At 48.6% G+C, this 22,478-nt stretch overlaps 1 protein-coding gene across 4 annotated transcripts in view; it reads left to right on the top strand.

Annotated features, from left to right (window-relative positions):
• Nucleotides 1-22,478, top strand: part of LOC119445832 (protein-tyrosine sulfotransferase 1) — a 484,648-nt gene that overhangs the window by 371,060 nt on the left and 91,110 nt on the right. For all 4 annotated transcript variants that reach the window (XM_049663669.1, XM_049663666.1, XM_049663668.1 and 1 more), the window contains one exon: nt 8,791-8,844. The gene's annotated coding sequence lies outside the window, so the exon portion shown is untranslated. The remainder of the gene's footprint in view (nt 1-8,790; nt 8,845-22,478) is intronic.

The following is a 22,478-nucleotide window of genomic DNA, read 5'->3' as shown; positions in this document are numbered from 1 at the left end:
TGGACGGATCAGTGCATAGATGTATTATGAGAAAGTAGATCGACAGATTGTTTCACGAGGGACGCCGTGGCTGGCTCCATAATAATTTTGGCCACCTTGGTTTCTTTAACGTATACCCAAAGAACGGTACACGAACGTTCTTGCATTCCGCTGCCACCGCAATGCGGCCACCTCGGTGGGAGTCGAACCTTCGACCCCGTGATTAGCAGCTCAGCCCCATAGCAACTAAACCGCCTCGGTGGTCGGGTTTCTGTGTGTTTGCCGCATACAGCGTTAGCTCACGCTTCTCCTCTGAAGCGTCATTCATGATTAACTGCTACACGAGCTATAACACTTGATGCGTAATCAGCCTACATATGCGGCGTGCATGCTGTCTGGCTTTATGCCAGGCTCAACTGGGAGGAACAAGAGCTTGACTTGGACAGAGAGGCCATCGCGGTGGTTATTATAAGGCACAGCGTAGCGCAGAATGCACCTAAGTTTTGGGGCACAACTCGACAGAGACAGACCTTGTCGAATGAAGGGGAGACCTGTAGTGGGAAGCATCGACGTTTCCTCAATCGATGCTTCGCGAGGGACGGTGGGGGCAACGGGCAATTTCTCCGCTGTACCGTATATATACGGCGGGCATCTTGCTACTGTCGCTTTTCGGGCTGACCTCTTTTTCTCCTGCGAGGCACAACAAGGGGGCCGACATTGCGCCGTCGGGATGGCGCCGTCGTCTAGACTGGTCGTGGCAGCGCGCATCACGGGCTGAATGGCGAGAAAGCTGGCCATGTCCGATAAGGAGAACCAATCGCTGAAGGTTCTTATAGTGCGTTTTCGTTTGGTTGTTGTTGTTATCGACTTTCTTCCGCTCTCCCGTTTGCTGCCTTCTTGCGTTGGCCGCTGCCCGTGTCTTGAAGTGTGTACGTCTGATGTGACCTTATCGGCGCCGAGAGGGTGCCACTACGCGCGCGATCGAGTGTTATATAAAGGTATACAGGGTCTGTGTGTGTCGCATTTCCACCATATACGCGGGTAGTGATGCGTCGGAATGGCGATGCTATCTGGCGACTGTCTTCCTACGAATGTCAGATTCAAGGAGCGGCTCTTTGACGGACTCCGTGGGGACAGGGGCCGTAAAAGCGCAGCGTTTTAGTATAGCGTGGCTTGCGCGACGTGCAGCGTTTAGGTTATCGCATAGCGTGTTACTGCGTTACGTGTGTACCTTTGCGCGCCGAACCTCGCGTTACGTGAAGGCATTGACCGGCCGGGCTTGGAGCACGATAGCTGGGGTGTTTACTCAACTGCTTTGCTTAACAGAAACAGGGAACAATATTATTATTATTATTATATATTATTATTATTATTATTATTATTATTGTTGTTGTTGTTGTTGTTGTTGTTGTTGTTGTTGTTGTTGTTGTTGTTGTGTTGTTGTTGTTGTTGTTGTTGTTGTTGTCGTCGTCGTCGTCGTCGTCGTCGTCGTCGTCGTCGTCGTCGTCGTCGGTAGTCGCGTTCTCCAGTGCTTGTAATGATGGTTCGCCATTCTTTCGGTGTATCTTTCTCTTTTGTAAACTTCAGAATATTTCGGAGCGCTCGTAAAATTGCAGCTTAATTCACTCTATAAGCATGACACTCACACAGAAACGACGCGGCGCTTCGTGAAATCGCGTAAATCAAGAAAGTAAAGCGAAAGTTACGGAGGAGTAGTACAGGGGAGGCATATGACAGGACGAATAGATGAACTTAGTTGGCGAACCTGACAGGAGCGACGCGCTGTATACTTACGTAACTTGCTCTGAGGTATTAGTATTAGGAGTTTTTCCTGTAGCAGAGTGCGTGTTAGTCGCTTGATGTGTCCTCTTTCGACATACTTTTTCCCCCTCATATACTTGGCTCATTCGCTCTCTTTTTGTTGATCCAGCTTCAGCATCCCGTCGATATATGCAGTATCCAGTCAGCGCTCTTCATTCTAACCTTGTTAAGGCGCATTTTCGTGCACCGCTGAAGCGTGACCTCAATATTTCTCACGTGTTCTTCATTTTATTTAGTCCTCGAGCGTTTTTTATACTTTCTTTCTTTCTTCTTCTTTTTTTTTGGTGTGTCTTGGCGGTGTTTTGCTATACAATAGCCTTCCAGTAAGCTTTGATATATAATTACGAAATCAGAATCCGTTAAAGCCCACAATTGTGGTTTCGAAAAGCTAAATTACGTCCTTCCCAAAACGCAGACACTATTGTGCTTTTAAAAATCAATTTCGTGAGAGTGAAATTTTACGATAGCATGGACGCTTTGTGTGCTGTGAATGCACGGGTTTGCAGCCGCCTAGCTTAAAAAAGAAAGAAAGAAAAGAAAAGAAAAGCGGCGGGTGGAAACGAAAAGAAGAAGGTGCGAGAAAGTGGTTGCGCATTTCAACATTAGGCGTACTACATTTTTGCGATTTTTCTTGCTTTCTTTCTCTCTTCAACGCGACTGGCCGCTCGAGGCACTTTGCGTGTTTTCGCGGGCTTCTTTCACGCTCGGAAAAACACTTTTATGTAGCACGTATTGAGCAACAGAAAGCTGTATCGGGAGTTGTTTCCTGTTGCTCTACAATTTTCTCATTGACACTTTTCATCTAATTATAATACTTGAGACGTTGAATAATTAATTAGGACTAATTATGCACTTAGGCGGAATGCAAAAAATGATCTGCGTATCTCCAAGCGACGGCAAACAACGTTACCTTGGTTCGGTCCAGCTAAGTGGCATTTGCATATTTTTGAAGTTCGGCTCAAGTTGCGCGGGACACCCGGTACTATACTGTGCGCATTACTAGATGGACGAGCACCAACTTAGCCCACTTTTCTCGGTATAACTCTTGTACGTTCCACCCTATGTTTTTTGTCCAATATAGCTTTTTTTATTTGTGACGTTTAACCGCCGAAGATAAAGGACGGAAAAAACAATACCGTCCCCACAACAAGAGGGTGGTGAGAGTGCAAAAGCATAAAAGGAAAGGGAGGTTGTAGCGGGAAATAATGAAGGAACGCCTGGCATCCGGGCTGTGACAGATACAACGTGAAGCATAGAAAACACAGGAAAACAAATCTGATGCGCGTGACCTTAACAACACGAAAACACTTGGTCAGCGCGGAGGGACAAAAGAGGGAGGGCGGAGGATATCGGCTCACCGGGACGCACGCAGTAACTAAACGTCTCCACCGTTTCCTCCTCCTCTTCGTCTCTTCGGCGACTATAAAAGATTGGTGAAAAATCTTCGGCACAGGCCGCGACTGCTCAGAGGCTGCGACTCAGAGCTGCTGTTCGTTGTTGCTGCCGCCGTTCGACGTGTAAACGACGCGATAACTTTTGCCAGGCCATGAACGTCCGAGGAGAACTGCACGGGCGCCGTGTACCCTATCGCTCCCCCAAGTCGCAGAGCGCTGCCGTACAAGAGCGAACAAAACCGCTGACACCCATAGGCGACTGCGGCACTATGCGGTTCACATTGTGTGCGTGCGTGCGCCTATATACACGTGGAACTGACAGCGCTGCGAGGGAACGACTGAAGAGATAGAAGCTGGGTAAATAAATATTGAAGGAGGGAAGTAATGGCGATTGAAATGACAGCATTCCATGAACATCGAAGCAAAGAGGGGAGGGAGCGGGGACGTTTTCTTTTTTTCCTCTTTTTTTTTCTTCTCCTTGTTATAGACATCCAGATAGGGGAAAGCTCTCAATCTTGTTATCCCGGAGGCCTCACTGTTCGTATTAGTTACTGTGTCAGCGACACCTTGCGGCCTCATGAGTGTAGCTTTCTTGTTTCGTGCTGCTGAATTGGCTTCGTAGAGTTTTTATCTTTTTTTTTTAAGTTTGACGCGGACACAATGTGAGTACGTTGAACGCGTATAAATAAATCTATACAGCTGCGAAATAGTTAATACGCATACTTTTCATCCCCCAAGGCGAATGTGAACATAAAGGCCAACACGTGCGCGCCCTTTACGGAGGCAGCGGTATTCGTCGGAAGAGCTATAGTGTTTCACGTGGACATCGTGTGAAAATAATTCCAAGATCGAGAGGGTCCGTGCCCGCGGGACACGTGACATACTCATCAGCTTCGACTTGTGTTCTCGGTTTGGTGGACATGCAGGCGGTATGCCGAGAACAATTTCGCTACCTCTGAAGACAGTTCAGACTAGGATGGGTAAGTTGAATATGCTATCACGCGTTGTCTTGCCTTCGCAGAATGATCCAGTTTCTTCACTTTTGATGTAAACATGGTTTGTGCGTCTAATAGCTAACTAGTTTAACAGTGACGTAGGCACGGCACTGTTAAAGGGCCGCTGCAGCGCTTTTTGAACACGGTAAGAAAACGGTTTAGTCCAGTGCCACTGTAGGTGCTATATAGCGTGGCGGCTGCTGAGCTCGAGCTCGCGTGTTTTCGATGTGGGCGAAATGCGAGAGCGCTCGTGTAGTTAGATTTAGGTGCACTTTCAAGAACACCAGGGGGTCAAAATTAATCCGTAGTCCCCCGCTACGGCGTGCCTCATAATCAGATTGTGATTTTCACTCCATAATTAATTGTTTAACGGTAACAACACCTTTGCGACCTGAACATAATTCTGCCATGAACACGCGATCCAGATATTACTTCGCTGCGGTCAGCAGAGAACCGCACAATCTCGCATTAAAGATCGCTCGCTCTCTCCTTCGGCTGTCGATGCCTCCTTCGTTATGCTCCATCTGTGACGTCACAGACCGGCGCGACATCCCACAGACGCGCGAGCAATTTGGCGATTGTTATTGCCATGAGCGCAAGCTCGGTGCAGGCATGCACACCCCTCCAATCTTTTAGCAAACGGGGAACCGTCCTGTCACCGTTCCGTCGTCGCTCACGGGCACCTTGGTCAGACGCCAACCTTAAGTGCTCTGCGAAAAGAAGACACCTAAAAGGAGCAACATAGGCTGGACGTTGTTACGGGCGGCCGTCCCGGGTGAGAATCTCATGCGCAGCTAACAACCACGAGAAAGAACAAACCCGACAACGACAGCAGACTAAAGCTTTTGGATGGACTAGCGGACGTTTTGTAGTTTTCTATACTCATAGAGGCAGGCGTCTTGTGGGCGCAATATGCGCAGACTCGGTAATGCAAGCTAGCGCACCGCCCCCCGCACTAGACACGCGGGGACCTGCATTGCAGGGCTTGCATTATCGTTATACGCGATCGCGGGCGCGTGCATCGAAGTGCGGTACTCAGTTTTATGTGGAAAAGTGGGCGCTGAAGTGGCGGGCTGAAGGAGAGAGAAAGGGAAAAAGGGGTAACCCAACAATGCGCGACACGGAAGCGCGGGCACGAAGGCAGCAGAGCGCCGAAAGGCAGTCCGCTGTGCGCAGGGATTCGAGGATAAAAGGAGAACGACAGCGGTAAAACGCGCATACCGGCCTGTGCATGCTTATACTGCTTGTTCGCCCTGCGCCTCCTATTCGGGAAAAAGGGGGTGGTGGGTGGAAGGGCGATGAGACACTCGGGAAGATTTAATGAGTCCGCGTCCCCACGAAATGAGACTGGAATGCTGAACCGAGAGCACATGCCTCGCTGTGCCACGCGCCTTACGAGGCAGCAAAAGAGCAAGCGAAGGAATGGCAGGGCGGAAGAGAAAAGAGAGGGGGGTGGGGGGGGGAAGGGGGAGACGCACTTTATTGGGGCGGTGCCGAGGGGAAGCAGCTGCGTGGCACGCGCCGCTCGTTATCCAAATAAAGTGCATCGGGAGCGGTGCATGGCAGGAAAGGGCAGTGGCCAGCCGCGCGAGTCCTTCGACGCCGAGCTTCCGTGGCGCAGTGGCGCGGTCCTTTTCTCCTCCTCTCCCCGAGGTCCCCATTTGTCCCGCGGACTCGCCCTGCCATATACCCTTCTCTTTGCGTCGTGCGCTGTCTGCTCTCCCCCCATTTCCCTTTCCTCTTCACCTCCCCCCCCCCCCCCCTTGTAACTACTTCGAGTGCTTTGCCTGCAGCGCCTAATTTTTCCCGAAACTGCCTCCCTCCTTCCCTTCTCTTGAGCGTGCTGGCGCATCTCCCGTGGTCCTCGTTTACGTGCTCGTAAGGCCGCGCTCGTTTACCGCAACGTGGGCGTACGGAGGCGGCGCTCTGGACGTCTCCTCCGAGGCGAGCTCAGGAGGGGACGATTGATGACTATGTGTGCTGGCGTTGTTTACCCGCATCTCCTTCGGACTTCAATTGTGTGTCTCAGTGCGTGCGTGCGTGTGTGCTCTTATGTGTAATACCGATGCATACCCTTCGTTTTTTATACGTTTACCGCGCCGTGAGTGACATTAGTCTTTGCGGGCTACGATTGTTCGGTTTCGGTGCAACCCGCCGAGGTTGCTCAGTGGCTATGGTGTTGGGCTGCTGAGCACGAGGTCGCGGGATTGAATCCCGGCCACGGCGGCCGCATTTCGATGGGGGCGAAATGCGAAAACGCCCGTGTACTTAGATTAGGTGCACGTTAAAGAACTGAAGGTGGTCCAAATTTCCGGAGTCCCCCCACTACGGCGTGCCTCATAATCAGATTCTGGTTTTGGCACGTAAAACCCCATGATTTAATTTAATTTAAAGTTTCGGTGCTGCGTAAAACGCTCCCACGGTATCAGATTGCGAAACTTCGCACATGTTGTGTGCCGCGAATACTGCACTAGATTCCCGATTAGGCGCGAGCACCGCTGAATGGCGTGAACGTTCATCAACCGCATGTATAAATATCTCAGTAAAGCAGCGTTACATTCGATTCAACGACCGCCGAATGTGCATGCTGTCAGCGACTCTGCTGACGAGTTGGCCCTGTAAAGCTTCTATCTTTGCACTTCTTCGTTGTCTGCGCGCCCGTCTGGCTGTTCTTGGCACTTGTACGTGACAGCACGAACGTCGGTCTAAAGCTTTCTCGTATTAAATGTTATAAAAGCTTTAGGCTATACATGCACTGGCATGATTGATTTCGTTTTCTATTTCCCTTTTCGTCACTGGATCAGACGCCGCCTAGGTATCACCGTGATCGATCGGTCTGTTGTTTCAAGTATAGTGGTAGCGTCGTCTGGCTACACTGTGCGGCGCATAGAAGCTGACAAGAAAGAGGTTCGGACGAGTGCGCGTGACACGCGGAATTCGGTGCATGGGCACGAGAAAAAAAAAAGAAAGAAGAAAAGAAACCCTGAAGACGAGCTGCCGCATTGTCTCTTGGTATAAAGGCTTGTCCGTCCCCAACGACGAAGCCTGCTCTTTCCTTCGAAAAGGAAAGAGCAGGCTTCGTCGTTGGGGGCTCGACAGATGATTAGAGAACATGAATGGAGAATTAATTATATTGTAAAAAAGTATGGGCCCTGTTTAGTAATAATTATTATCTTTCAATTCCATTATTTCCTTATCGTGTGTCGCTGCAGATAGCCAATCTGGATAGTGCAGCGGCTTGCAGCAGTCATTGACGAACAGTAAGACACACGGAACAAGAGATAGCATGGTGCCAAATGCAGCCACGCTTCCACAACGCTTTGTAGTTTACACGATTTAGTTACACAATCTTTGGCAGTCTGTGCCTGCTATAAATGGCCCTCCGACATTGTGTAAGAGCGGAGTACATTGCAAGCGCTTTGCGTAATAATTGCTAGCGCGGTTGTTTTGTGGTAGCTCGAGGAGTGTTCGCAGTTGTCTTTTCACTTATGGATGACCACGTGCACAGCTCACGTTGTGTGTTCCTTCAATTTTGCTCAGGGTTTCCATCGCAACAGAAAGCCACGTTGTGGCGTAAGCAGCGCGTTAGAAGCGAAGTTTCTTGTGTATTGTGATGCTCTGACTTGCGGATTTGGTGCGGTATTCGCGTGCCACGGTTGTGCCCTGTGCTTATTGTGCGCTCCGCATAACATATTTAGAAGTAACGGGCTCAGTACAGGTGCCTATATGTTACAGAGACCTGCGTCTTTCTTTTAAAGTAATAAAACAAAGACAGTGCGCGTAACGCTGCTGTGTTCTTGCTTGTGTTCGCGGCGAGATCGCATATTGTGGTCCGCGGGTCTCTCGCTATACCACTTGGCACTGTCACTTCCTTGTTTGTCAAAAGAGCGCGAATATGCCTTCGTCTATAAACAACACTCCCCTATCAGGGAGTGTTGTTTAAAACATGGCAGTCACCTCGGCGTGTGCAGTACGGCAAAGCGTGTCCTCCGATATCGGTTTACATTAATCGCTCTAGTGGGTGCTGTGTGAACATTAAGAGGCCTACAGACGAACGCAAATTCGCAATGGTCGACAAACCCCGCAAGTAACAGCTCCAAGTGCTATATTCAACTGTGCGGGCCGTAAAAAGCCATCATATACAGAAGCTAATCAGAACTGAGCAGCAGGAATCGCAAAGTCTTCTTTTTTTATGGATTTTTAGGGGGGAAACGCAGTGGTCCGTGTAGCCGTACGGCTCTAATATTCTGCTAATGTCGCTGCACACTGAACGCCCGCACCAGCCGAATGAAACAAGATGAACACGGCGGTTGATTTGGCAATTTTCATATTGGATTTGCGTCAACTATAGTGTGACATTCGTGTCCGTTTTCTGGGGCACTGTGATAACGATGTGTGCTTGTTGGATTTGCGTCACCTATAGTGTGACATTCGTGTCCGTTTTCTGGGGCAGTGTGATAACGATGTGTGCTTCTATTTTTTTAATTCTTTATTTTGCGAATCTTTTTTGGTTTCTCGTCTTGCCTCCATCGTTGAAAAGGGCTTGCATAACATTCTCTATATAGTATCCCCTTATATTTTTTTCTCCTTTCTTACTGCAGGCTACGCCGCCGTGTGTCCGCTCAGGCACGTCTCCCTTTGATTCTGGGACAAGGGTGAGTGTGTTCGCTTGTTTCACTCGTTTCCTTTGTTTCTCTCTCTCTCTTTCCTTTCTTTTCTGCAACATCATGGCGACGTACTTTCAGGACTGGTTATCCTTTTTTTTGTGTGTGTGTGTGTGTGTGTGTTCACACCTTTTATCAAAGGGACGCCTTGCTCAACTTCAAGCAGGCAGAAACTTTCCTCACGTCACGTGTACATTTCACGCTTACTGTATGGCATAGAAAGCGAACAAGAAAGGGGAAAAAAGAACAGGCACGAGTGATAACGTAGCTGACACGGGACATCCGACTATATACGTGTTTTCTGAGTTAAAAGTGAACCGTGCTTTCTGAAAGCCAACAGCATATTGGGTCGTGTACAGATGGGGCAGCAACGAGGTTGACTGCAGAGCTGCGTGTCATACAGTGCACACTGCAGTATAATGAGTGCGTATATCATACGTCATGTCGTGACTCGACTGCGACAGCAGTTTAGTGGTCGAGTTTCGATTAGGACCCGGGTGTCTTGAGTCTGTTCTCCGTTTTTTTTTTTAACCCTTTTAAGCTCACGTAACGTGCGTTGTTGGTAGCGGAGCTCCACCGAATTCCCGAGTCCTCTGCGGACGTGTCGATTGTGCTGATATACGCTGCTAGGGCTATTGAGAGTTGAACACTCTCAGAGTAAAGACATGCTGAAGTTAACGCGATCCGAACGTTAGAGTTTCGAGGTGTCCAACGCATCACTTCTACCTAGATGAAGGAAGTTGCAAGATAAAGAAAAAGAAAGAAAGAACATAAACGTAGTATGCCACTCCGTACGTAAACCGATTTGCACTCTTAGGGACCCAAATCGGCTGAAATCTCCTTCACGTCCGTAAGGATGTAAATGTGTGAGTTATAGACGGTAAAGGGGGTACCCTTAAAGGTAAAAATCGGTTTACATTGCAGGACCGGCGTCTCCATTGCGAAGGTGTGGTATTGCCGCATATTAGTGCAGCTGAAGTGACAACTGCATGCGGAAGTAGAGCTTTTTGCGTCACAGAATAGCACGCGTTTTAGTTCGTTGTCGAAGGCTGTCGCGTGCGTCGACGCGAACTGCAAAAAAAAAAAAAAAAAAATGAAGCCACATACCCTCGCGAGGTTTGACAGGCGGCGTGCGTGCACCGGATGGCCATAGCCGCGAATGCTTGTGTCCGGGACTTGACTAATTGAATGAATGCGCTTTTAATTATACCCCTCCTGGTGCCGCACAGGACGCTGGGCCAGGGACGATGACGACGATTCGGGCGGGCCCTGACGCGCCTAATTACACCGTGGTTCCTGCGCTGCTGCAGGCACCGCCGTCATGTTCCTCGCATCTGTCACACTTGCTTAAACGCGTTTAACGGTTTCTTTTTCGCTTTTGAAAGTGCACTATATGAACGCACCGACCGTGTCAAGGGCGCTCTATACAAGTAAATGTGCGTGTCAAATACGTCTTGTCGAAGGAAGTGAGGGCGCCTTCGTGTGGCGACATAGGTACTGGATTCTCTATACAGGGTGTTTTACTTAACTTGGGTCGAGCTTTAAAAATGTGCAAATGTTACATAGCTGGACAGAACCAAGGTAATGTTGTTTGGCGTCGCTTTGAGATAGTCAGATTATGTTCTGCATTCAAGTATCTCCAAGAGACGGCAAACTACATTACCTTTGTTCGGTCCAGCTACGTGGCATTTGCATATTTTTAAAGTTTGGCCCAAGGTAAGTGAAACACCCTGCGTACGAAGTGTGTATATTGCCTATACCGACAGCGTGTGGTTTTGTGGCCTTGCATCTTGAGTGGACTAAGGCCAGACAATTACGCAAATGACTGGTTGGGAAGTATTTTATCGTTATTACTCGCGTCTGAACGATGGCAGGGCTACAGTCCTTGCAGCAGAATGCAGTCGGGCGGGCTATGGCTTTTGGCTAACATTCGCCCTTGGCTCTGAAGTTGACCCGAGCGCAGGACTCAAACACACGCTGGACTCAACACACGCTGACACGCAGGACTCAAACGAAGGTGAATTAAACTTTGGGGTTATATAAAACTCCTCTCGGCATATACCTTCTTTCTTGTGGTCTTTGTTCCCGGTCATTTTCTGATCCTGATTTTCTCGCTGAGGTTTCGTATTGCGCTCGTGCCGTGAACAAGGTAAAATAAAACTGCATTTTCCCGCGGGTCGAGGCCTTTCCACACATCCCGAGTTTATATAAACGTCGCAACATTTTTCGTTTTCTTTGTCTGTCCGAACCAGCTGTCCCTGCTGACACGAAAGTGTCTGCGCGAAATAGAACCTCATCTGGTAGCATTTGTTATTGCAGGATACTCGTAGCGCGATCTATGTATATGCTCCCGCACTCGCTCACTTATTTTGTAAAAACGCTCTCTCTTTCATTCGCTCAATCTGTCTACAGCACTCATTTTTTTCTTGTGGTGTTAGTCTGGCTATACTGGCTAGCTCTCATTGTGTCCGCGGCGATGCATTTTATAAGCACCCAACTTACTTTCACTGCTATGTGAAACTGTCGTGGACGAAGCAGGTCTTTCTTCTTCTTTTTGCTTTTTTTTTTTTTTTACATCTGCTTTATCCAGCGCGAAAGTTTCGGCGAACGGGCGCTTACTATGTGTGACTGTTGGCTTTCTTATAATGTTGCTATAGATATGAAGCGCAGGCTCAGTATATATATATACCCTATGCAGATGCGCCTAGTATACGAGAGAAAGACTTATGCCGTATCGTTCTTAACTCTGTTAACATTCATGCGAAAGAGAACGCTGATGCTTTTCCTCGCGAGCATCGAACGACACGTATATGGATGCGCGAATTATGGCTTTCTTCGTGATGCTTTGCTACAACTTCCTTATACCCCGACTCTAATTTCACGAGTTATGGCTCCGACTTGTTACTTCGTTTTCCGCAATGTTCTTATTTCTGTACTGCCCGCGATAACGATGAGCATAGCCATACATGCACGTGGCCCTTAAAGAAAAACAAAAGTTCGGCGAACGACTAGTCCGTCTTTGAATACTAAGTTTTGGTAATCTCGTTGCGACGGTTCAACGGTGTGGCAAAGTATCTTTCTTCCGTTGTGCCAACAAAAGACATTTGCGAGTCGAGGCGTTTATACATAAAGTTAGTTTTAGTGCCTCCTTTGCTCGCTGGTGTGGCATATGCGACGTTTTAAGTTACGATGATTGTCACGTTTCGTTCCTGCGTAAGCAGCATTTTCCTAATGGGCCATTTCGTTTATCCCTCTGCCTTTGTCTCCGCAGAAGCAGTTTGCTACTTGCACTCGGTTTACAAGTGATGCGAAGTGACGGGTGGCACAGCCAATCTAGAAAATGGACTTCTCCTTTGCGCGTTTGCGGCCGCGCTGCAAACGAAGAAAGGCATTTTCCTTCTCGAGTCTTCAGATCGCTTTAGCTCAGCAATGCATCCTATATTTTCTTCAGCGGTGACTTATTCGGTGGAACGCATTGCAGGGAGCCCGAAGGGATATGTTTATATGTATATGTACGATGGGTTTCGCAATCTCCGTTTTCTTTCGCGCACGGGAAAGGGTCTTTCATCTAGTGTCGTTATTTTTTAATTGATAATTTGCTACTCTACTTAACGAATGTTTTCTTTTGCCGGTGCTTCGTGTTAAACGATGAATAAGGCTTGCCATTTACGGAAACGTATGTGCGACCACTGTATTGTCCCATATTGCGAAGGATGTGGATCTGTAGCTATTTTTCTTGCAAACTTATGTGGTATAGTTAAAATAAAGGTGGAAAAAATGCGGGGGGGGGGGGGGGAGAAGGGTTTACTACGCATGCACCAAATAACTCCTGACACGTACCTATTCTGGCTTTCCTTTCACCGAGCGTTCGATTGCGCGCGCGTTACTCTAGCGGGATGATGTGCTTCCATGGAAGAAAGAGGCATCGAGACACTTGCGTTAATTTCCTTATTAACGCGATAGCGTTAAGGGCGCCGTGTCGCAAAAGAATCCGGCGTCGGCAACCGGCGTGCGATGTCGGCGCGGTGGCGGAGAAAATCATCCCCGACCGCGCAGGCCCTGCACGTGGTGCAAGGTTTTGGTGAACAAAAATTGAATTTCTCACAGTGAAATCCGTCAGAAAAATGGTGAAGTACAACTTGCACATTCGGCATCGGATTCGCCGTCGGATTGTTTACCAATCGGCGTCGGATTGTAATTCGAATGTACGAGAAACCGGCTCACTCGGGTATCCTACTTGCGAAAATCTTATTCAGATGGCGCTGGCATCCTCGGGAGGTTATAGTTCCTCTATATATGCTCCAGTAACTTTACGGCAGGTCAAATTGGGACTCGGCTGGCCAAATGCATTTTGGACACGCGCGCGCGTCGGGGCAATAGCAAACAATTAATAAAATAATGAAAAAAAGTCCCAGGGCCTTCACATTTTAATATAAGACTACTTATATTGCCCCTGAAAAAACGTCTTCCCAGCAATCCATTTCTGTTTAAAAGTGAAGCCGAGTTTAAGGGGATTGGTGTAAGCTTGGTCTTTGTAAGCTGGCTTTCCCACGTTTTGTGTTGCAGTGAATGAAGCCTACTTGCCGGTTGCGAACGATGCGATGCGAGCGGGTCCCGATAACGCTATCGCGTTCTACTCTTAAGGGGAAGCTTAAGCGTCCTCCAATTTATTAAGTTTAGTGTAGAGATGACAAATCGTCCCGAATAAGGCAACTTTAGTTCGTAAGTTCACGTCAGGACCGAAAGAGGTGTATAGAAATCTGTAATGGCAATAATTTTTATTTTGACCAGTCGTCTGCAGATATAAGGCAGCCTACGTACATTTGCTCTCGAGCATGTTCTTTTTTTTATATATAATCCGTAGCGCATATACTACAGCTGAAGGCTCTTCGCCTTTTTTTTTTTTTTCATGCGTGTAACAACTCTTCGTGAGCGCAGATTACTTTAACCTCACATGCACTTAATGGCAATCTATAGTCAACATACAAAGACAGCAAGAACCATCGAAATGCAGCGCTATATTATTGTTATTATTATTTTTAATGCCTGCCGCCCACTCTACTAGCCGTGTTCGTATCCTTGTCGATTTCTTCTCCCTCCACTGCCCTTCGCACGGTAATAAGACTACCGGCGTGGCGCACTGTGCGTCGGGTCGGGTTTTCGTCACAGATCAATTTTCGCTCATATACAGCGCCGCCTGCCGTTATATATATGCCCGTGGTGTCGCGCAAGCGCGTCGTTGCTCTTTTTGCCCGCAAGCGAAAGCGCGTACCTCGCAACAATCTCCGTTGATTTCTTTTAAGAGCGCGCCGACTGAAAAGCACCACACGTAGAAACTAGAGGGAAACACAAGCTGACAGGACGAAGCGCGTTGCTTTCTTCCGTGGTCCCTTTGTTTCGTAATTCGTTTCCGTCCCTCACCAACGACAGCGGCACAGCAGCAGCGCCGCACATGGAGCAATCTTTCCTCGCCGAATGACGCCATCGGAATCGTCGGTGTTAGGGTTTTATCTGGCAGATGCTTGCAACTCCCCCGTGCGTTCTTATATACGTACGCCTCGCCTTGTTTGGTGGTCCTCCTGATCCTTAATCCTATGCTCCTGCGTTCCTTCGCCGTTGTCCTGCCTATATAGACACGTCGCACATACGTGCATTCTTTCCTACTCCTTATTTTGTCCACGCCCCCCCCCCCCTCCCCATTACGTTTCCAGCGTTTCCTCTGGCTCAATTTTTTTTTTTGAGGTGGGGGGGGGGGGGGGGTCCTTGTTTATTGTCTTTCCCTTTGTTTGAATAGCGTACACGTTCTTGCTGATTGTAACGGTCGGGCATGAAATGGGGAGACGAACGTCCTGTCGCTCTGTCTTTTAGCAAGCCCCGCAGGCAACTGAGTCGCAGCGCACGTGTACACGATGACGTACGCAGGACTGCGAATATGCTTTCTTTATTATTGTTCTGCTTATTATGTTCCCTCCCTTCCGTCCCCATGTGTTCACTGCAACGTGTTCAGCGTCGAGCCTGCGTCCGACAGGTTTGTCCTGCCGCCTCATTTCTGCGGCCGTCTGGCTATTCTGATATAGTTTAGGCAACCAGCGCTAACTGCGCAAGCAGGACATCAGCGCTCGACACAATTATCGGAATGCTCTTTAAAGATATTTAGCGTGTTCGCCTTTACTGGAGTCAAAACACTCGTCGCAGGAAGAGATGCGCGCGTTTGCGATATCTGTCTACTGCGTTTTCTTTTTCTATACTTCTTTTGCAGCCGAACGAAATATGCAGAAGTTTTCAGTATAGCTAAGACGCCGAAACTCTGCGTCGTCGGCAGGCACAGTGACGAGTTTGCACGTTTTATTTATGCAGCAAATGCATGTCGTGTTTTCATGCGAAAGCGTCTGTTAGCCCATTGATCGAAAAAGCCGCTGTCTGTAGTCTGTAGCTGCGAAACGGCACCCAAAGTCCCACTAGCTGCGACGCCACGTCACGAGAGGCGCCTCGACAAGTTCCCCTACGACGCCACGTCACGAGTACGCTTCGACAGAGCAGAGCGGGCGATAGGGAACACCTCCTCAGCGCTACAGGCGTTGCGTGAGGGGAGATGGCATGCATCACCGCGACGCCACGTCACCCTCGCTCTCCAAAGTGGGCACCCGAGGCAGCACCGCAGGCTGCTGCTGCTCTCTGGCTCGGGCAGCACGTACCGCTATGGTGCATTAATCGCAGCCGAAACTTCGAAGGACCGCCCAACGGCGTTTCCCATAATTAGGTGACTACTTCCTTTACCTGAGATGTTAGCCTATTAATATACTTCGAGAAAATGCTAAGCTTGGCTTATTGCAAGTTCGGCGTTACTGGGGAACGGCGCAGCCAAAAGGCTTTCTCGGTTGCGAGACCGCGCTGTCCGGTTTTTCTTGCTTTTTTTCCTTGCGCGTTATACAGTGTTGCTTTGTTTTCCGGTAATGACAAGCCGTCATTGTGATTTTGAATTTGAACTGAACCTTTATTTCTTCTTGAATACAGTTCAAGAAGAGTGCAGGAGCGCAACTCCTGACAACGGTTCTTCTGTACCCTGTTTCGGGCGCTTTCCTTTCGTGTAGCTAACCACCACTTATGTGAGTCTACAGCTTTAAAATGAAAGAAAGAAAGAAAAATCAAAGGCGTGGCTATGCGGGCCCTGTATAGCTTTTCTGACTTTTGACTAGAGCCAGTATAGTTGCTTACAAACGTTGCCTCATAGCAACAGCGGAGAACATCCCGGATACGAAAAGTGCGGTTGTCGTGTGTCCTCTCGAAACGACGTTGAAGTCCCGCGCTTCATCGAACGTGGAACGCTCTCCCGAGTATATCACGCACCTTGTCGCTTCCTCCGCACGGTTCAGCAAAAAATTTGGTTGAAGGTCTCGGTTTCTTTAGTATTATATTTTCTTGTTGGAAAGGGGGTGGGGGAGAGGGGGGCGTAGAGTAAACAGACACAACGAAAAAGTTGCTGCAGTTGTGACGTGGAAATTTCCGCCTGCATTTGTTTTGTTTCACTTTGGCTATAGCTTGCGCCGAGAACTTCGCGCTCCATTAGTCTCGGCTGCAGCGGTTCTCTTTCGCGACGAGACCGTCCCATCCTCGTATAGTGGGGGGCTTGGCGGCAAAGCTCGATACGTGCACGCACGGCCATTTAGAGTTTGATTCCCAATGACTTTCGGAACTGTACGCGTCTCCGGGGATCGGCGCTAATTTACCGACTCTCCCGCGTACTCTTTCTTTCTTTCTTTTTTTTTTTCAGTGCCATAGGGTGCTAAAGCTAAACTTATGACACGAAGTGAGGAAACAAAGACGAAAAAAAATAAACAGGAAGAAGACAGGAGCGGCAATGAAGGAAGGAAATAAGAACTTCGAGGCCGTAACAGATGATTGCGGCAGTGCTTGGCCGCGGTGCAAGAAATTGATCAGAGGGGGAGATGATTTATTTAAGATATCGATTTCGCGTCATACAAGGAGAGAAACGACGGGGAGGGAAAGAAAAGGGAAGCCTTTTTGGTTCGGTGGTCGTAAAACCGTAAAAACCTTTGCTTCGTCTTCGCCGCATCGAACCGGTTGTCCTCCATTCCCCGGCTGTTATGGAACTCTGTCTTTTCTGCCCTAGGAAGCGTACGCTGCTTCTGAAGTTTAGTACCGTGCAGCCGCGGGGGTGGAAGTCGCGACCTCGCTACCTTCCGCTTCTTCTTCAGAGAGGGAACTTTCTCCTGGCAGGATTCGGCATTCGGGTGGAGGGGGTAGAGAAAAAGGCGCATTTGGAGGACACAGAGACAAAGAACCAGCGCCACTGGCTGCTCGTTAGATTTTAGAGGAACGTGCACTATAAAGAGAAACGCTAGCTCACTTTGGACTGCTAAATGTTCTATTCTATATTCCTTAATTTCTCGGCAGTAAGTTGAACAAAAGGAGCTTCGCTTTAATAAACGAGAAATAAAGTATTTCTCCTATACCCTCTGCAAAACGAAAAAGAAGAAAAAAGCGTCACGCAATTTCGTGTTCGGGTGGGCATGCGTACGCAGACAAATCTGTTTAGGGACGCGGGCAGTTTAATAATGCTTGTTTTGTGCGCGCATGCTTGTTTTCACTGGTACTTCTGATTATTGTTTCTCGTCGCACGGCGGTTCCGTACAACGACGGGCGCGTTGTATGATCAGCAATGGCTGACCGAGGAAAGCCTCGGCCACCAGAGCCATTTTCCGATAAGTGTTGTCTTCTTCCAGGACGAAGACAAGTACCCTTATCGAAACGTTTGCTCCGCGTGCTGAGGCATTCCTCGGTCGTTTACTGTCGATCACTTAATTTTAATGTCTTTGAGGTTTTATTTGACAAAAGCTATAGTCTCATTATGAGGCACGCCGTCGTCGGGGACTCCGGTATAATTTTGACCGCCTGGGGTTCTTTAACGTGCACCCAATGCACGGTGCGCGGGCGTTCTTGCATTTCAGCCTCCATTGAAATGCTGCCGCCGCGGCCAGGATTTCATCCCGCGACTTCGTGCTTATAAGCAGTGCAATGCCAAAGCCACTAAGCAACCACAGCCGGTGTCGGTCACTTCAGTCCTCCGTTTTTCCTGTGACCCCAGTGTTTGGTCTGGAGAGCATTCCGTGTGGTTTAAGATGTGTGCCCTCATTAAGTGACTGCGTGAATACGCACTTACTAGCATTGTGTCGTGTACTTCACAAACATTGCGCTTGGCTGCCCATGTTTACCGTCTGCCGCTTGTGCGGTAACCGGGATTTACAACGTTTACGTTCTTTTAGAGCGTAGCCCGTTCATGCGGCGAGTGTTTTTGCGGCGAGGAGGGTACAGTGGAATCGTGAGGCGGAAAGTGGAGGAGGGTGTGGCGAAGGCGTGAGAAGAAAAGCGTAGCCCCGTGCACGAGAGGAGGTTTTGCGGCGACGATGGCTACGAGATTGCGCCAGAGTAGCACGTGTTGTCTATATGGAAACAAAGCGCTGCATGAGCGGAGGTTGTCTGCGGCGGCTGCGGTGAATCGCGCCCGCACGTAACCGCAGCGCTTCCACCCGCCGTGGTTGCTGAGTGGCTATGGTGTTGGGCTGCTGAGCACGCAGTCGCGCGATCGAATCCCGGCCACGGCGGCCGCATTTCGATGGGGGCGAAATGTGAAAACACCCGTCGTACTTAGATTTAGGTGCACGTTAAAGAACCCCAGGTGGTCCTAATTTCCGGAGTCCCGCACTACGGCGTGCCTCATAATCAGATCGTGGTTTTGGCACGTAAAACCCCATATTTTTTTTCCTCTCGCGATCGCCCGATTAGCGGGGCAGTCGCGCCATATACTTCGCTCCGTTTGCAGCGTGTCAAACCAGACAGATTGTCCGGTCAGCCAGTATGTCGCGAAATAAAAACACGTATACAGCTGCGCTCAAATTTCGCATTAGGGAGTGTAGTAATCGTTGGTGAAATTTTTTCTTGTATTTTAGGAAGTCCCAACTTCATGTCATGTGCTGTGCAACTAGTCTGCGGAGAGCTCGTGCTAGTGAACTAATTGATCTTTCGCTCCTCGAGGTCGAGTTTAACCTGTCGCAGTTTTCAACGGCGACGACTGTTTTTCAGCCGTCATGAAATTTGCTTCATGCAAAAAAAATATTAAAAATAATCTACACAAATGTAAAACATATCATGTGGTCAAAGGGCGAGAGAAAGCGAGACAGTCAGTCTATCGATTAATAAATTAATGTTTATTTTCGCCTAATGCATACAAAAAACGATACGTGAAAAATCGGTCGCAGGAGAGAAAGCTCTTTTTTCGCATCTTGGCATGCCGAAGCCCTAGCTGCCATGCGTGCAGCAGCAGTCATGCAGAAATGCACACTTTCTTAAAAGTTTCAACGTTCAGTGTCGCCCGTCGCATCTAGACGTGCTTGAGCAAACTTAAATTCGATAATGGTGCATAGTAAGTAAAACACTATAGACCGTATCCATATATCGCAAGTACAAAAAGTAAAGACTCAATAAAAGGTAGATGAGAAGTAGAAGTCCTCTAGAGAGAAAAAATGAACATGGTTCATATTTACTCATCAAGGAGTAAGTTACAATGCGATGCTATACGAAATGTGTAATATAAGAAGACGGATAAACATAACCAATACAATGCATTCATGTCAGCCTGGGCATTTAGGCTGGTATACGAATGCATCAAATTCAGCCGCCGAGCTTTCTGGCTTACTCGGAGCGGCGCTACACTTGCGGGAGATTTCATTTTCCTCTCGTTCGCGCCTTGCACGTTTGTTGGTGCCGCACCCAACTTCGTCGCACGCGTATATCGCGAGGCTCTGTTGCTGGCAGCGGAAAGCTGAAAAATGAGGGCGAAGGAGTAAAATATCGGACACGGCGACGCAGTTACAATAGCAGCCGAGTAACTGCTCTCGTGGGAGGCATACCGCGCGGGCAGAGACCGTCCTTAGCCGCGCCCCTCCCGCTCTTTTGGTCCGCTCTTCTTTCCGCTTCTTTGAGCCATTTTCGCAAAGCGCGCGTGCGATGAGCCGTGCCGCGTAGCGCGCGCGCGGCGTAACTTGTTTACCGTACAGGGACGCTTGTTCTTGGCTTTCCCGCATGGCGTCCGCGCTCGCTCCATTCAGCGATCGGTGCTGTCGCTGTTTATGGAGCGCGTCTTCGCGGAAACCTTCGAATTGTGCGTTGTGTCAGACAAATACGGAAGGGAAATCTGTTGGCCGCATCGTCGGCACTGTGAGGGAGGAGCGCAGGAGAGCAGCTTTTAAGGCACCTGGAAGAAATGAACCGTACGCGAAAAAAAAAAAAAAAAGTCTGTTGTGTAGATGACTCAGTGTGCTCCTGTTTCTTGGGGCTAGTGATTCCTGGCACTATTGTTACAAACGAATGTTTCGATATTAAAGCCTAGTCACATATAAAAACGGAGACGTGCTGTCGTGCGTCAAGCGCTATATATGTTTGCGAGGATGTGCTATAGAATACTGTACATAAGAGTCGGAGTGTACCGTCATCATAGGCTGGAAATGGTTGTACGGGCGCGTTTAGCGTTTTACGACGATGTTAACTTGTCGCAATAGCAGCTCACAAAATTGCAAAGTTGTTTGAATAACAGCCCAGTATGGCGGCACTGATATACTGAAAATAATATTTTCCACGTTGACTGTCTCGTTTAACCTAGTCCGTAGAGAGTGTGTTCATAAGCTTGGCGCCGTTTACAAGATTACTGGTTTACCGAAGCCGTGGTCGGCAGTAGAAATTTTATTAACGACATATTGTGAAACTTTGTCCAACTGCAATTTATTTGGAACGGTTTTCTGTTGCCTGAGTGTTCTCGTGGAAGGAAAATCGTAAAAAGGACTGTACGTCAATGATTACGACGCTACTGACGCTGTACACTATGGTTTAGTTAAGTAGAATATGGTATAGTTCACTGCAGTGAAAGCTTGTGCTTATAGTAAAATTCTGTTTCACAAGATGTCGCTGCGCCAGCGTTGTTGCAGCGTGTATCTCTCCGGAAATGCTGTATTATGCAAACGCTGATACGTTTACGGACAACAGAGAGGTTTAGCTTGTCCGGTATTCCCCAAGCGGGGGCGGTTTGGGGGTCTTGCCGGATGGGCGGAAGCGGAGGTGTAACGAGAGCGGCGCAGTCACCATGTGGCGCAGAGCGCAACCAGGCAAACACAAAACTAATGTTTCAGTAACAAACTGTATTGCACACACACACACACATACCGTGTGCTGCACACACACACACACACACACACACACACACACACACACACACACACCACACACACACACACACACACACACACACACCACACACACACACACACACACACACACACACACACCACACACACACACACACACACACACACACACACACACCACACACACACACACACACACACACACACACACACACACACACACACACACACACACACACACACACACACACACACACACACACACACACACACACACACACACACACACACACACACACACACACAACACACACACACACACACACACACACACACACACAACACACACACACACCGCACGCACGCACGCACGCACGCACACACACACACACACACACACACATATATATATATATATATATATATATATATATATATATATATATATATATATATATATCGCCAAAGTGTTTTCCTGCATTTACGGGGTCGCTTTAACGATTTGGCTGCGACGCAAAGTTTAGTGCTGTTCCCCACGCCATGCAGGCAATATTTCGCCGATGGGTTCCCATAGTTTGTTTGTGTGTTGCCCACCACGGCTTGCTTACTGTCCACGCTCTGAGAGGGACCGCGTATACACATTTCTTCCAACGTATATCTCTGATGAGGCACTCCTTTGTGTCTGTTCATGTACAGGGGGAAGAAACGGCGGAATTCGTTCTTGAATTGTGACAACAAACAAGGCGCAGTAAAGCTCTCCCGCTGCACCCATTATCCCCCTCTTTCAACTTCGGCGTCGAAAATGAGCTATACGTGCGTAAGTCGAGTGTGCTTTATGTCAACTTTCAGCGCACGTGTAGTGCGCACGACAAACGCAATACCAGCGGCGACGACAAGGGTCAATGTCCGAAGTGTATAGGCTAAGCTGCTATACAGTGACACGTAACATTCGGTTTGGTCGTACTGTATTTCACTTGCACGTCGTAAGGCAATCATCGTAACTGCGATCCTTGTCCTGGACTCGTTCAGTTTAATGTCGGCGTCTGCCGGAGCTTGTGCGTCTCCTCGTCGGCCCGCCGTTGTTTTCTTTTGCTTTCAGCCGGTTTCATTTGACGTGTGAGTGCCGCTTTTGGTTTACGATCCGCAATACCGCTCGAATAGCAGTGTTCGCGCCTCCAGAAAAAGTGGGGCCTCGTTATGCCGTTGAGTGCATCCAGATGACCCTCTCGTCTCGTGAGAGCCTGTAGTGCAAGGGAGAACCGAGATCTATATTCTTGTCGAGACCTTTGTGCGCCTTGTTCGTTCGCGTGTTCTTTGTGGTGGCTATATATATTTTATGGCTGTTTCATTTCGCGCGTTACAAGATGCTGCTAGCGATCTTGTTGCTCATTACAGCGTTGAAGGTAAGAT

The sequence above is a fragment of the Dermacentor silvarum genome, chromosome 3 (assembly GCF_013339745.2).
Source record: "Dermacentor silvarum isolate Dsil-2018 chromosome 3, BIME_Dsil_1.4, whole genome shotgun sequence".
NCBI lineage: Eukaryota > Metazoa > Arthropoda > Arachnida > Ixodida > Ixodidae > Dermacentor > Dermacentor silvarum.
The sequence above is the reverse complement of the archived record's forward strand: the minus strand, read 5'-3'. Positions and strand labels throughout refer to the sequence as shown.